The sequence below is a fragment of the Rhincodon typus genome, chromosome 25 (assembly GCF_021869965.1).
Source record: "Rhincodon typus isolate 14 chromosome 25, sRhiTyp1.1, whole genome shotgun sequence".
Classification (NCBI taxonomy): domain Eukaryota; kingdom Metazoa; phylum Chordata; class Chondrichthyes; order Orectolobiformes; family Rhincodontidae; genus Rhincodon; species Rhincodon typus.
Genome location: NC_063356.1, coordinates 31275437 through 31291724, shown reverse-complemented (window position 1 = coordinate 31291724; position 16288 = coordinate 31275437). Strand labels below are relative to the sequence as shown.

Sequence of the window (16288 nt, the reverse complement as noted above, 5' to 3'; positions counted from 1 at the left end):
TTAAGATGCTGTTTAAGCTGGAGCTAATGTAGATCAGTGAACACGAGTGATAGGTAAATGTGACTTTGTGTAAGACAAGGGCAGATGAATCTGTAGTTTTCAGACAGTAGAATGTTGGAGGCCGGCCAGAACGACATTGGAAAAGTCAAGTGCAAACATAATAAAGTTGTGGTTGAGGTTTTTGGTAGAAAATGGGCTGAGGAGGGAGCTAAAAATAGACACTTCTAGTGATGACAAGGTTTATGGTTGGAATTTATCTCAACTGTGACATCAAGCTTGCTAACAGCCAGTCCCAACCTCAGGCAGAATATCTTGGAGATGGATGGGGTCAATGACAATGGAACAGATTTGTGATAGGAAAGTGAAGACATCTGTCCTGTTAATATTCTATTAGATGAAGATTCTCCTTATCCAGTATGGGATTTCAGAAAACCAGTCTGATGATTTTGAAACAGTGATGTAGTCAAGAGGTGTTAGTCAGGTAGAGATGATGTCATCAGTTCAAGCGTGGGAACTGACATAATATTTTCAGATGAAGTTGCTGAAGCGTGAAATATAGGTAAAAATCAGTAGATAGCTAAGGACAGGTTCTTGGGATACACCAGATGTAATGGTGAAATAGTGGGAAGAGGTGATTCTTTGCAGGAGACAATTAATTGTAATGCCATATTTAATAAAATTAACATATCTTAATTTCACAGTCACAGTAAGAGTGGGAAGCATGAATTGAAAGTAAAATATTCAGCGTAAAAAAATGAAACTCATAAACCATGTGTACAGGATTTGTTAATATATTTATCACTTCAATATATTTTTATATGCAAACATTCATGATGTAATGTAAATCATGATTTATGATACCCTATGAAGAGTAATTAACCTGAAAGTAAAGTTCTCGCATATTTCACTTGTAAATGGATTAATAGATATCAATTCTCATTTTATGAGCATTATTTTGTTGACTGCTTATGAAAGGAAAGACCTGAAATGAATAACAATGTTATATTGTGTTTGAATAATACACTCTCCTGAGTGAAGAGAGGAAAATAATATCCTTAAGGGGGGCAATAATGAAGCTGACTCTGAAACAGTGTGCAACACCGAATTAAGCAAGAAGGAAGAAATAACTTGCATTTCTATAGCCTGTTTCTCAACTTAAGGATGTCCCAAAGCTCTTTACAACCAATGAAGTGCTTTTGAAGGGTAAGCATTGCTGTGATTTAGAAAACACAGTAGTGCTCCAAAATCTGAGACAATTGCAAATTTCTTCTTTTATCAATATTGGTTGAAGGATATAAATTGGTCAGAATACCAAGCAGAACTCCTCTGTATTTCTTTGAATAATGATGCAAATGGGAGGAAGACATGTTCTGTCCCAATTACTAAGCCATTAGCTAAATGTTGGGAAGACAAGCTTCCAATAGTACAATTTCTGAAAATGTAAATTGACTGTGTTCAAAAAAAAACGGTGAGTCTCAAATGTACCTGTGGTAATTATTCTTGAACATGTTATAAGCAGCGAATGACCCTCTTAACCACTATAAACATCAAAAAATGTTTAATATCTGTGCAAAGTGGTCATTTGTTCGGAAAAAATGTCCAGTGCCAACAGAGGGAGCATTAATTTATCAGTGTACTGCCACGAATGTTGGCAAGCAGAGCAATGAAGTACCATCAAAACATTTTGGTGAAGGCGAGCAACCTTCCCACCATTCAAAGAAAGAGGAAGTAATAATAAATCACAGGATTTAGCACTATTTGTCACAACATATTTTGTTACATTAAGCATGCTCTAAATGTTGCTACTGCTACAGCAAGTAAAAGTGAAAATAGCAAATTTGCCCAAATTTTATTTTATTGAGAAAAACAATATATGCAAAAATTGTAAATCAAATTGCCATACTTCAGTGTTCAGTGCTCTTGCATCCAAAGACAAAATGGAAAAAAAACTAATAAGTGAACACAAGCAATAAGGTGGTGGGGGCTCAGCTAGGATTGATGATTTGGGATAAAGTTTAGAAAGTGTCAGGACTATTAGAAGAAAAGCTAGAACCAATGACATACCTATCATCTGTGAATTGCGTAATATGTTGCATCAGTATTGCCATGCATACTAACCAAATGATATTGCAACTAATGATAATACATAGGCAAATGAATAAGGAATTTACTCTAAGCCTGAACAATGTAACAGGCCTCTTGGATTAGTGGTGAGCAATTTCAAAACTCCAACTCATCATGAAAAGAGACAGACAAACTTAGTACCCTCCATTCCCAAAAGTTGTGATTGCATAATCTTACATTGGCGATCTTGTGAGCTCACGTAATTTCTTTCTGCTGCATGGTTCTGCGTTTGTGATTCTTGTGTTAGCACTGATTGATTTGAACACCATTTCGGATTTCCACTGTACTGATGTCCTTGGGGGTCCATGCTGTTTCATCTTGCTTCTCCGTCTGGCTTCTACCAACAGCAATTTCAAAGCTGCATTTGAGAACCTGGAAGGTGACTGCTAGATATGATCTTTTTCAAAGAAAAATATTCTGCTCTGCTGTAAATTCCTTTTTGTGATTTCCTGTTCCTTTAAAGTAGCACAAATCATACAGTGGTACATTGGTATCTGTTCCCTACATGCAGGCTATTTATTCAAGATATTCACCTGAAATAGTGAATTAGTCTGTTCCTACAAATTACACGTGGCTCTGACCAGTAGTGATCAGGTTAGCAGTTTGGTGTGTGTTGGTAGTGGTGATGAACCATGTCCCACTGATATTCCCCCACTCAGGACTGAAAATCCAATGTTTTTCAAGTGATCTAGGTAAAGTTCCTTACTATTTAGTGTCATGTTATAGTATAGAATGTTGCACATATGACATCTACCTAAACCTTCAGTAAGTTATGTTTTTGCTAGCTTCCACTGCCTTTTGGAACAACATGCTGAGACTAGCACAGATAAAAGATAAATGAGCCAACAGTCAGGCTTTTTTGAACTTCAAGTTTTCTTTCAAGTTGACAATAACAAGATTATTGGTATTACTTATGAAAACCTATACGAGATCAGAAGGTGCTTCCAGTGGGATTCTACAGGGCTTCGTACTAGATTCCTTCTCTCTCAGTTTTGCTCTTTTTTTTAATGATTTAAACTGAAACGTCATAAAGAAATTTGCAGATGACACAAAAATGAACTCTTCCTGACAGTGAAGAAGAAAATCGTAGACAGCAAGAAGATATCAATTTTTGGCTAGTTGGGCAGAGAAGTGACAAACAGAATTCAGTCCGTGAAGGTGTGACGTAATGCACTTGAGCAGCACAACTAAAGCAAATTAATGTGCACTAAATAGTAAGATACTGTAAGATACAGAGTACTAAAAGTAACCTGATGCACAAGTCCACATGAAGGCAACATGACAGATGGACATGGCATTTAGGAAGCATTCTAGATATTTTCCATTATCAGCTGAGGCATGGAATATAAGGGCAAGGAGTCTATGCTAAAGTTGGATTAAACACAAGTTACATTGCAGGTACAGGTTGTACCCATCGTGTTAAAAGAAAAATGTGATCTCACTAATGAGACAATTGAAGAGATTGATTCAGAAGTCACACAACACCAGGTTATAGTTTATTTAAAATCACAAGCTTTCAGTGCACTGCTCCTTCATCAGGTGAGAATTACATTCTCTGCTGGTATATTGTGTGACTGTGCTCAAACCACAACCCACCCCCCTGCTCCTGATGAATGACCAGTGCTCCAAAAGCTTGTGACTTACTTATTGGACTATAACCTGGTTTCATGTGACTTCTGACTTTGTCTACCCCAGTCCAACACTGGCATCACCACATCAAAGAATTTTATGAGGAAGCTGCCAAGAATACAGAAGTGTAATTAAGAAAAATTGGATAGGATAGAGTTTAGGATAGAGGAGATTTTCTTGAGGAATATAACATTTTGAATAGCCTTTGCTAAGACTGGCCAATATCCAAAGGAAACAAATCAAAATTCATTGACAAAACAGGGGGTTGAGAATTTTTTTCACTCGGAGTTGATGTTGGTCTGGAACCCACTGACTGAAAGTGCGGTTGAGGCAGATTTGCTAGTTGCATTTTTAAAAAAAAGAACATTGGATGTGCTCTTGAAGAGGTGTAATCAACAAACTGGACCAAGAACAGGAAAGTGTGGTTACACTGCATAACTGTTTCTCAGCTGCACAAACATAATGGGCCAAAGAGACTTTCATTGGTTCTTCAAATTTCTCCGAATATACATTGCTATATAATTGATATTATCCGAGACAATAACTCAGAAAAATTCACTTTTCTACCTAGCAGTTTTCTTTTTTAAATGTAAACGATTCTCTGTGGCTGCAGTAGATCACAGTTTGATAAATAACTGGATGGGAAAAATGTTTAGAATCAGTACAAAATATGCAGTAATACAGCTGCTTTGTAAGAATGATGAGATGCTTCCCATGACTCAAAATGATAAATTACACATTCTGGGAATGAGGGACAGAGAATTAAAGGGTACCATGTGTTGTTATTGTAGTGAGATCAGTGAGATAGACTTCATAGGATATGAGTTCCCTGATTGGAGTTGTTAACCTGGTCCAATCAGTGAGCTTGGCTGATAGATATAAACAGGAGCGTCAGAGGTTCTGTTTACTCCGAGCGCCAGCTCCTTAAAAGCTGGATCAATGTCAAGGACTCACCACGTGTAGATAAATGGTGACTTGGTGATGGGATACTGACCGCTGTGGAGTTATTTCACCATGTTGTAATTTTATAACTAGCCCACACTTCCTGTTCAATTGACATCTCCATCAAGATGGCTGAAAACGTAGAGTTTCCTCAAGCTTTCCATGAACTACCCAATATATTCAGTCTTTTCTGATCATGCACAAGGTCCAAAATAAGAAACTGGGTCAGAATATGGCCCCTTGCTCCCATTCCACTCTTCAACATGATCAGTGCTGATCTTCTGCCTCAACTCCACTTCTCCATGCCGTTCACACCGAAGATAATCTGTTTTCTACTTGTCTAAACCTAGAACCTTGTGGTTCATGGGAAGAGTGCTACCAGCTGAGCTACAACTGATTTACTAGTCTGTGCTAAATTTGACCAGTTTAATAAGGTGGGATTTGAAGACAGTATACTCAGTAGCCCTTTCCTAAGGTGGAGAGAAATTATTTTTGATTATCAATCTTTATCTTTACAAAATAACTTATGTCAGAAGCATATGGATTGGGATACATTTGGTTTGATTTGTAATAATTTCAATGGATTAAAAATCTATCAGCACCATTGCTCACGCAAATTGAGATTATAACTGTTGTCCCAAACACTATGCAGCAGCTGGAGTCATGATTTTCAACAGGATGTATAAGAGCACTGGGATGAAAATTAGAGTACTAATATTAGAGAAAGATTCTTTATGTCAAAGTATGCAGCGATTGATCTTCATTATGTAAAGCTAATGGACCTGGCAATGGGCAAGAATCGTAAGGGAATGAAGGCAATAGGAGACAGAGCAAGGTTTGCAAACTAAACATGGAAAGCTGAACAGGGGAAAGAATATTTTATGTGCTAGGATGAAGACAAATGTCAAGATTTTTGTACGTACGTATTTGTTAAGCTGTTTAATCTTCTTTACATGGCTTTTGAGCATATAGAAAAATAACATTGAATTATCTGATTACTGAGTTGGAAACTCCCTGAACATATTCTGCATAATCCTGACTGGACCCCAGCTTTTCTGCTCCAACAGTACTTGGCAAAATTAAGCTTTTAACTCTTTTGTTCATCCTCAGTATTTATATCCTTTTAGATTTTTTTTTTACCCACAGTTTCCAACATAAATGAACCTACTGAATTGGCAACCAAGTAGTCATAGGAACAACGGCACCTGAATAGCTGAAGAAACAATGAAATCCTGTAACATGTGGGTGGAGGGGAAGAAACAAAAATATCCTTCATCTTTAGAATGTCACCACAATCCTTCCATCTCACCAGCAAAGCTTTTGATGTTACAAATTACTTTCCTAGCTACTGCCATCCTGAAAGTTTTAAAGGTGAAAGCTTTGCCCAGTCCTAATTTCAATAAATAGTGTCATCAGTCTTTGTGGAGTTTTTAGGGAAAGTAACTTAAAGGAAAACAGATGGTGAAAGGTTAGTGGGATATAACTCTACCTTTTTTCCCAATGTGGATTGATGCTAACACAATTTATTAATAAAAGTTAGATTTCAACTCCCTTGTGCATGGACATACAGTGAATGGAATGATGACATCCACATGACGTGTTAAAGAGACTCGGGGGGGAGGTAAGGTGTTTGCAGTTGTAGGATCAGTGAAAATGTAAAATGAACCACATTCCACTTTCAATCTTAGATTAAAACGGAAATTGCTGGAGAAATGCAGCAGGTCCAGCAGCTTACATGAAGAGACAGGTGAGTTAACATGTCAAGTCCAGTGACCATCGTTTAGAACTTGACAGTATTCTGAAGAAGGGTCACTGGACTTGACATGTTAACTCTGTTTTCTCTCCACAGATGCTGGCATACCTGCTGAGTTTTCCCAGCAACTTCTGTTTATGCTTCAGGTTTCCACTATCCGCATTTATTTGGTATATTTTGATGTTACCTACTTAGACTTTAACTAGTTCAGGTTTGGGGGCATCTAAATCATCTGCTTTGGGGCAGTGACACTGTCATTATAATATTTAATTAGGGCTCTGGTCCTGAGATTTTGCAATCCATTTGCCCTTTCTGGCTGTGGACTGGATTTTTCAGGATCCAGACGCCTGCCAGTTAAAGGCTGGGTAGAACTGATTCTAGTGAGTGAATCTTCTCCAGCACAACCCATAGCCCGTGAGGAAGAGGAGGAGTGCTCACTTCACTACTCAAGTAAGTGTTCCATGATCTCACCCTTTCTATGATCTCTAGGCTTATGGTTGCTCTATCTATCCCCGCAATCTCCTGAACCAACAAACACCACCTGCATGATTTGCCTCCTATGCAATCACTCCCCTTTGTAATCCCTGTGCCACACAATCCGTCCCTCTCTAATCTCTCTGTTTGCCTTCAATCTCACCCCCCTTGCATAATCAGAAGCTCCCTGCTATCATATCTGTTTCCACAATCTAAACCATCAACATCTTTCCTCAGCTCTATAACTTCTTCCTCCCTCCGTGACCACCAATCTTCAAGCTCCCAATCATGGTCGAATCTTCTCCGATTTCCCGGGACAAACCACAACGATTCCAGGTTGCTACCTCCCACTGCTGGCTTTTTCACCTGAAAGACAGCACACCTATCAATTCTATCAGCAATCAGGCAAGAAATAGACAACAAAATTGTTAAGGTCCCATCTTTGTTCGGCAGCTCTCTTTGTTGCAGATTGCAAGCTCTCGTTCCCACTTCTTTTCTTCCATGTGAATATCAGGGTCAGAGATTTGCACCTTTTGTCAAACTAACAACCCCAATTCCACCCAGAAATTAATACATTTTTCAGTCAGCTTTGTAAAAATCAAAGTGACACAATGTACTCGGGGATTTAACCTTGCTAATAGAGTTTATATATGCACCATATATTTTAAGGTTGCCTGCTATTAATATAGATTACTCTTAGGAACTGAAACAGAGAGGCAATTTGTCTTCACGTGAAGGATGTCAAAAAGGTAGTGAGTCTATATTCTCAGGTGCAGATTCATTGCAGCCAAATATGAAGTACACATAGGAGCAGACAGGCATAAGCAGAAATCATGCAAATCCAAGTTTTTTGAATGCTGGTTGAACTTGAAAAGGGTTAGATTTTTGAGAAATGATAAGTTTATATCCCACAATATTTACTGTTCTTTTTCTTCAGGAAATTGCAGTAAACCATATAAACCACCCCAAAAACAGCTTGTGAGTAAGACAGCACACAGGGTCAAGAATTTGCAAACTGTTTCTCTCTGGAAATCATGGAGTCATAGAATCATACAGCATGGAAACAGTCCAACGCATCCGCTCCAACCAAATATCCTAAACTGACCAGGTGCTCCTCTTCGGGTGTTTTGGTTTTAGTTTCCAGAGGGTGGTCAACCTCTGCTAAATAGTAGACTGGGGGCTCAGGTCTGGTATCTGGCCAGTTCATGTCTGGGATCTGAATGGATCTGAAGGGATTTCAACGGGCCTGGACAGATTTGAACAGATTTAGAGTACAAAAGGTCCCAGCAGATTTAAGCCCACTTGGCAACTGGTGTCTTAGATCTTTAAGTAAACTTAGGTGAAAATTGGAAAGTCTGTTTAATTTTCATTGCTTGTTGTTGGTTAAATCAAATGGGACTCTTTCAGTCACTAAGAGTTTTCTGGGGGTGGAAGAAGTGAATTTGGGAGTTCTAGAAAAGTTTAGCAAGGAAAAGCTGCTGGAATTGGCAGACAGGCAGGAGTTGGAGTTACCTTTGTCTGTGAGAAAAGGAGGGGTAATTACAGCAAAAGCTTGACATTTAAATTTGCTGGAAAGGCCATCAGAATCTTTGGAAATCGCTAGAATTCAATAGCAGATGAAGCAGCTGGAACAGGAAAGGGAACTGAAACTGAATTATGGTTACAACCAGAGGAAAGACAAAAAGACAGAGAAGAAAGGGAAAAAGAGAGAGTTTGAATCTTGGAAGTTGCAAATTAGACACGATAGCCAACTTAAAATAATGGAAATGAAGGCAGAAGATAGGCTTAGTGAGGAGGAGACGGATGATGAGTAAACTGATTTGTAGCCAAAAACCTGGCAGACATCTAGACAGGTATGTCCAAACATTACCAAAATTCGATGTAAAAGATGTAAGCTTTTTTCATTTCCTTTGAGAAATTGGCTAACCAGATGAACTGGCCAGAGACTGTGTGGGTAATGTTAATTCAGACCAAGTTGGTAGGCAGGGTTAGTGAGGTGTTTGCAATGCTGTCAGAGGAGGTGTCAAGAAAATATGAAGAAGTAAAACAGGCTATTTTGAGTGTCAACAAATTGTTACCAGAAGCGTGTAGACAATGGTTCAGAAATATCAGAAACAAACCAGGTCAGATTTGTATTGAGTTTGATAGAATTAAACAGAGCAATTTTGATAGATGGGTGACAGCGTTAAAGACAGAAAAGACATATGAGGCTCTCAGAGAGATTATTCTGCTGGAGGAGTTTAAAGACTCACTTCCAAATGTGATAAGAACTCATGTTGAGGAACAGAGTTAGAATAGCGAGAAGAGCTGCAGAGATGGTGGATGAAAACGCTTAAGTGCATGATCGAAATCGAGTTTCCAACAGCAATTCTATTCCGTGATGAATAGAAATTGGGAAAAAGGGAGATTCTTCATTGAAAAAACAAAAGGAAGATCACACTGGGAACAGTTTACCACATGTCAAAAAAGAAACCCAAGAAGGTGGAAAAGAGGTGAGAGACCTCAGGTGCTTTAGCTGCAATAAAGTGGGACACACAAAGGCACAGTGTTGGTGGTTTAAGTGAGGTACTGGGAAAAAAAAGATGTAGTAAGAGAGACTAAACCAATGGGATTAGTTGAGGTAGTGAAAGAAATCCCAAGCGACATCGAGGATCTGCAGTAGAGTGCATAGCCTAGTCACCAGCTGGATAGTAAGACAGCGCCTGATCTCTTCAAAGACTTCAGCTGCATGGGTAGGGTTTACTCAGGTAGAACAGGGTGAGTAGGTAAGGAAGTTAAAATATTGAGCAATACGGGAGCTGGTAAGACATGAAAATATTTGCATTCCTTCTGAAACATTGTCCGAGAGAGAGATAATCTATGGAATAGAGAGAATTAGTGTTCCCCTGTGTGAGATATGCCTAGAAAGTCCAATGAAGACTATGGAAGTGATAGTGGGAGTGATGGAAATATTGGCTATTCCAGGGATACAGTTTGTTCTTGGAAACAGGTGGATGTCCATTGTAGTGGAGAAGCCAAAAGAAAACCAGGACACTGAGGAGTTAAAAGGAAAAAACTCTGGAATTTTTCCAGACTGTGTGGTGACAAGATCCCCAATCATAAGTTAAAACAAGAAGGGAAAGCAGAATAGGAAGATGAAGAAGCTGAGGTCCAGTTAGTTGATACTCTGTTTGATGAGATGGTGAAGCTAAAATCTAAGCAGGTAGAGGGGCAGGCAGAGGTGTTCAGTTCTGAAAGATTAATGAAGTTACAACAAAAAGATGAGACGATAAAGGATTCATATCATAAGGCCTATGTTAAAAAGGAATCAGAATGTATTCCAGAATGTTATTACCTTAAAGGTAAAATTTTAAGGTGGAAATGGAGACCGCAGCAGGTTAGTGCAGATGAGAAATGGGTGGCAGTTCACCAGATTGTGTTGCCTGTAGTATACAGACAGGATGTATTGTGGGTAGCACATGAATTATCTGTAGGAGGTCATCTAGGAGTGAGGAAAACTCAGGCTAAGATACAGAGGCATTCCTATTGGCCTGGATTACATAGAGATGTGGTTGAATTTTGCTGTACCTGTCATACATGTCAGATGGTAGGAAAGCCACAGGCCGTAATATAACCAGCGCCTTTGATGCCAATTCCTGCATTTGAAGAACCTTTTAAACAGGTTATAATTGATTGTGTGGGTCCACTCCCTAAAACCAAAAGTGAGAAACAGTATTTGCTAACCATAATGGATGTGTCTACCAGGTTTCCAGAGGCAGTTGCATTGCGGAGTATCAAGGCAAAAAGACTTGTAGGAGAGTTCCTTACTTTCTTTAAATGTTATGGCCTATCCCAGGAAATTCAGTCAAATTATTTAGAGATCATGGATAATTTAGGCATCAAGCACTTTAAATCAAGTGCATACCATCCTGAATCCTAGGGAGCAATGGAAAGTTTCTCAGACCCTAAATACAATGTCGAGGGCTTATTGCCAGGATTACCTGAATGATTGGGATAAAGGTATCCTATTTATATTATTTGCTATCAGAGATGCTCAAAATGAATCAACTCAGTTTATTCCATTTGAATTGATATTTGGACATGAAGTAAAAGGACCTTTTAAAATTAATTAAGGAAAAGTTGATTGGTCCGAAGTCAGAGATCTCACAGTTGGATTAGGTATCTGAGGTGAGAGAAAGATTGAACAGAATAGGTGAATTAGTTAGACAACATTTGAAGGTGGCGCACATCTAATGAAGCAAGAAGCAGATAAGAAATCTAAAATTGGGAAGTTTGCCCGTGGGGATAAAGTATTGGTGCTGTTATCAGTGGTAGGAGATCCCTTCAAAGCAAGGTTTAGTGGTCTCTATCAGATTGAGAAGTTAAGTCAGGTGAATTATCTGGTAAAGATGCCAGAGAGGAAAAAAAATTTATCAGGCATGTGATGTGAACATGCTGAAACCTTACTATGACAGGGAAAGGGATACAGAGTCACTCACACATATTAGTTACTGCCACACGGAGTGAGAAATCAAATCCAGAAGATGTGGATTTTGATGTGCCTCAGAATAAATTGAATAATGAGGAAGTCCTTAAGGAATGGGAGAGGGTAGTAAGCTATCTTTCCTAGGAACAGAGAACTGAGTTGAAAGTTTGTTACAGTGCTATGAGGACATACGTAGAAATAGAATGGGGAGGACTAACACCATAGTACATGAGGTTGATGTAGGAAATGCTGTTCTGATAAAACAACACCTCTACAGGCCTAATCATCTCAAAGCAACATAGGTCCAGAAGGAAGTAGAAGTGATGCTCCAAGAAAGCATCATAGAGCCGAGTCAAAGTGAGTGGAATTCACTGATTGTGTTGGTTCCCAAATCTGATGGTACTCCATGATTCTGTATTGATTATTGGAAGGTCAATATCATGATCAAGTCTGACTCATATGCAATTCCAAGGCTGGAGGATTGTGTAGAAAAAGTAGAACAAGCCACTTACATCACAACGTAGGACTTACTTCACAGTTACTGGCAATTACCTTTGTCAGAGAGAGTGAAAGAAGTTCCTGCTTTTGTAACCCCAAATGGAATGTATCAATTTAAAGTAGTGCCCTTTGGAATGAAAAATGCACCAGCCACTTTTCAAAGATGTATGAACAGAGTTGTTGTAGGATTGACTAATTGTCTCATCTACATTGATGACTTAGTGCTCTTTACCAATTCATGGAAAGATTACATGGGGCAGTTGGTAGAGCTCGTTGAGAGACAACGGAAGGTAAACTTGGTCACAAACCTTGGCAAAAACAGAATTTGTGAAGGCAGAAGTGATATTCTTAGCACACAACATCAGACAAAGATGGATGACACTGAGGAACATGAAGATGAAAGCCATCAAGGAATTTCCAAGACCACCATCGAAGAAGCAAGTGCTACAATTTTTACAGGGAATTTGTACCAAACTTTAGTGGCGTAGTGGCACCATTGATGATTTGTTAAAAAAGAACACAGAATTTCAGTGGACAGAACAATGCCAGGAGGCATTTAAGAATTTAAAAGTAGTGTTAACTATTGCACCAGTTTTTAGCCACGCCCAATTTCTTGAAACCCTTTTAAGTCGTTATTGACACAAGTGATGTAGGTGTTAGAGCTGGGTTATTACAGGAGGATGATTGTGGAATGAAAGGCCAATCAGTTATTTAAAAAACAACTCAATAGCCACCAGAAAAGACATTTAACCAATGAAAAAGAGCTACTGAGTTTGGGACTAGCCTTGCAACATTTTAATGTTTACGTTGCAAACAGTACATCAGAGATGGTTGTGTATACCAATCACAATCCTCTGACATTTCTGGAAAGATTTAAGGACAAGAGCACCAGATTATTTCATTGGAGTCGTATATTACGGGCATTTAATTTACAGATTGTATATGTTGTGAGTTGTGAAAATATCACTGATGCTTTATCATGGCTTTAAAAGAAAAATATTTAAACAAGATAGAAATGGTAGTGTTCAATGTTATACATATATAGTATGAAATGTGTTACTCTAGATTAATGAGGTATTAATCTAGTAGTTTAATGGACTTAAGGTTTTAAAAGAAAAAAAGAAGCTTTTTTTTGTAATGATGGTTCATTTATTTTTCTTAAGGGGGAAGGTGTTGCAAAGTTAGGTCAAGTACTTATGGATTGGTAGGCAGGAAATTAGCATTTGGTGTTTGTAAAATGCTAGGGGAGAAGGCATTGAGTGGTCCCTTTAAAAGATTATGTACTTTTTCTAAGATTAGAGATTTAAAAAAAAATCTGTGAGCAGCTTGAAAGTATGTAAGTACAGAGAGCACCTGAATTGAAACATTTGTATCAAAAGGCTGTATATTTAGCAGGCCAAGCAGCAGTTTTGTTTGATACCAAGACAACACGTTTTGAATTTAACAAATCAATTTGAACCAAGCACTTAGATACCAGAAGAAAATTAAATTTAAGTCTGATGGTTTTGACAGCATAGGGCCAACCCTTTTGTAAGAAATTGATATGTCATCAAGGGTATAAAATGGGTAGTTGGACAAAGACAGGAGAACTAACTGCCATCTGCCAGAGTTAACAGCTCTCAGCTCTCAACAGAGAATCACTGGCGCTCACAGGTTTCTCTAAGTCTTAGAGAAAGCACCATCTAGGAAAACCCAAAGGTACCAATGGCACAATTAGTTAATATTTCTGGCAGAAGATTTGTTGGACAAGGCGTTCCTGACAGAATATTCGACAGAGAAGGCACAGAGCATTCCAGAAGACACAGAACCTGGCTATAATTTCGAGAGACTAAATTTTATTTTTTAATTATTTTATTTTATGTAAGTGAGAATTGTATTTGTTGGAACAACATTCTATTAAGATCTTGTTTTATTCTGGAATAGCTAGTAGTTAGAAGGGATTTATTCAGTTTGTTAATAATTAGTTAATTTGTTCACTGTTAGAGTTAAATAAATAAATTGTTACCTGTTGATTATAAAGTGAGTGTCAGGATTTGTTTCATTTAACCACTAGAAGTTGTTGAAAGGCAGTTTACACCACTTTTCACACTCCTTTTACAGATTATAGGGCAAGGTGCTTCTCTTTGGGTGTTTTGGTTTTAGCTTTCGGGCAGGGGCGGGTGGTGTAAACCTCCGCTTTATAACACAGAGTACTGGGAACAGATTCTTTGAGTAATTTTGCTCGGTCATGTCTGCCCATAATAGGAAATACACTAAGGAGCAGGTTTACCAGCAGCTAAAGGAAACATCTGCTGGTATATTTCTTTTATACAAATGTGATTCTGCACCAGTGCATATATGAATGCAAAGCTTTCAGCATTACAAAGTGAAATGTTCTCATCCATTATATTTAGACAAAGTTTGATAAAATAGAATTATGCCACAGAAGGCAAATCAGGCCTGTGTTGACTCTTTGAAAATATTGCCATTTCTCTTGCTCACTAAGTCGACAGTCTCATCATTTGACTATAAGGTGACACATTTCCATTATATTTTACATTCCATTCCAACAAGAAGTAATGAAATTCTACATTTTTTCATTTTTTGCAAAATTTACAGAGCCTGAAATTGACATTATTTTCAGTTTGGTTACTATCTACAAAGTGGAATAATATCCAGATATGAGAAATAAAAGGATTCATACGTGGTAAAATCATCAGTTTGAGAGTTTTAGGATGGATTAAGATGGCATCATTAATTTCACATTTGTAGGATCCCCGAGAGGGATTCTATTACTGTGCCCCTGTCAGTTATCTTACAATATCTTATAAAAATCATTTAAAGTCTGTCCTGAATCAAAAAATAGTTTTCCCTTTTAATCTTAATGTACATTTAATCAAATGACCATGCTTAGTCTTGGGTTATGCAGGCTTTTTCATGTGCAGTGTTTCTTAAAGCATGTGTGTTAGTAAGTACAATTTAAAACATCATAACTGAGGGGACTGGCCTTTTTCTTCCAAATCAGGCTGCATAATGATAGTTACTCTTGTTATGATCCCAACTGATGTTATTACCAGACAAGCCAGATTGCAGAAAGAATCCCAGTTTGATAGATTTCTTTTTGTTTTGGCTTCAATGAAGTGGTTTCTTGCTGAAACATAAACATGCAATGTTGCAAATTTAGTTTAAACAATAAAATAGAAGTTTATTACAAAAGAAATTAAGATAAAATAGAATAGTTAAAAATACCTAATTATAAAGTCAAAGATTTTAAAACATACAGTAAAGGTATAATTCCCATTAATCCCAAAACAACACAGATCCATGATACAGTTTCTAAAATGCCGCTCATACAGTACACTCATCTTGTACCAAACATCTCAGTTTATTTAAGTCATTTATGATTGTAACATTTAGACCAGAACTGTGATAGTTTCTTTCTGGAGCTCCCACACATCTGAGCTTCAATGTATTCTGCTTTAAGTAACCTCTTTGTGGCTCTATTGAAAGATCTCCTATCTTTTTCATGGTCTGAATGAAGTCTCCAAACTTTTTCCTCTTCTTAGACCAAGACTGCATAGGTTTTTGATATGCTGAATATTATCACATTAATTACTGGCTTTTCAATATCCCAGGCCTGTGTTTCAGCTTAATATTTCTTTCATGGTCTTTCTGTCTCCAAAGCTGCACCTGATGTGCTTGATCTGAGCAGTAAGGTATTTTTTAATTTCTCACTTTTCAACCTGGTTACTATGTATTCTCCAAAGATTTCCCTGGCCCACCAGGGATTTTAAGCTGTACTGTAGGATCATCCCATGCACTCAACTCCATCTCAGGTCAGCTGCCAAGACCACCATCTTGTGATGGAGCATAAATCTGCTTTGGAATTGCTAATCCTTTTTCTCCAGTGAGTTGCTTCCTTTCCTGTTGCTGTGTGTCTCCTAGCTGGTCTGAAATGTTTTTAACGATTCACTCGAGCATTCTTCTTTGTTGAGGATTTCCATAGGGGTTTCCTTTGTAAGGTTCTTAAATCTTAAGCTGCTGACTGAGGTGTATGAGCAGATGACTTAAAGCTGGCTCTAAAGATCGCCTAGCCTTTTTTTTTTATTCATTTATTCATTAACGGGATGAGGGTGTCTCTGGCCAGGCAGCTTTTATTGCCCATTCCTAATTGTCCATCAGGCAATTCAGAGTCAACCACATGGCTGTGTGTCTGGAGTCACATGTAGGTCAGACTAGGTAAGGATGGCAGTTTCCTTCCCTAAAGAACATTAGTGAACCAGATGAGTGCTGTTCAGTGATAGTAGGAACTGCCGATGCTGGAGAATTTGAGATAACAAGGTGTAGAGCTGGATGAATACAGCAGGCCAAACAGCATCAGAGGAGCAGGAAAGCTGATGTTTCGGGTCTGGACTCTTCTTCAG

General features: G+C 38.2%; 1 protein-coding gene across 3 annotated transcripts in view; it reads left to right on the top strand.

The window, feature by feature from the left end:
* The window catches only part of LOC125486049 (chemokine-like protein TAFA-5), a 320982-nt gene that overhangs the window by 172916 nt on the left and 131778 nt on the right, over positions 1-16288 (top strand). The window lies entirely within an intron of this gene.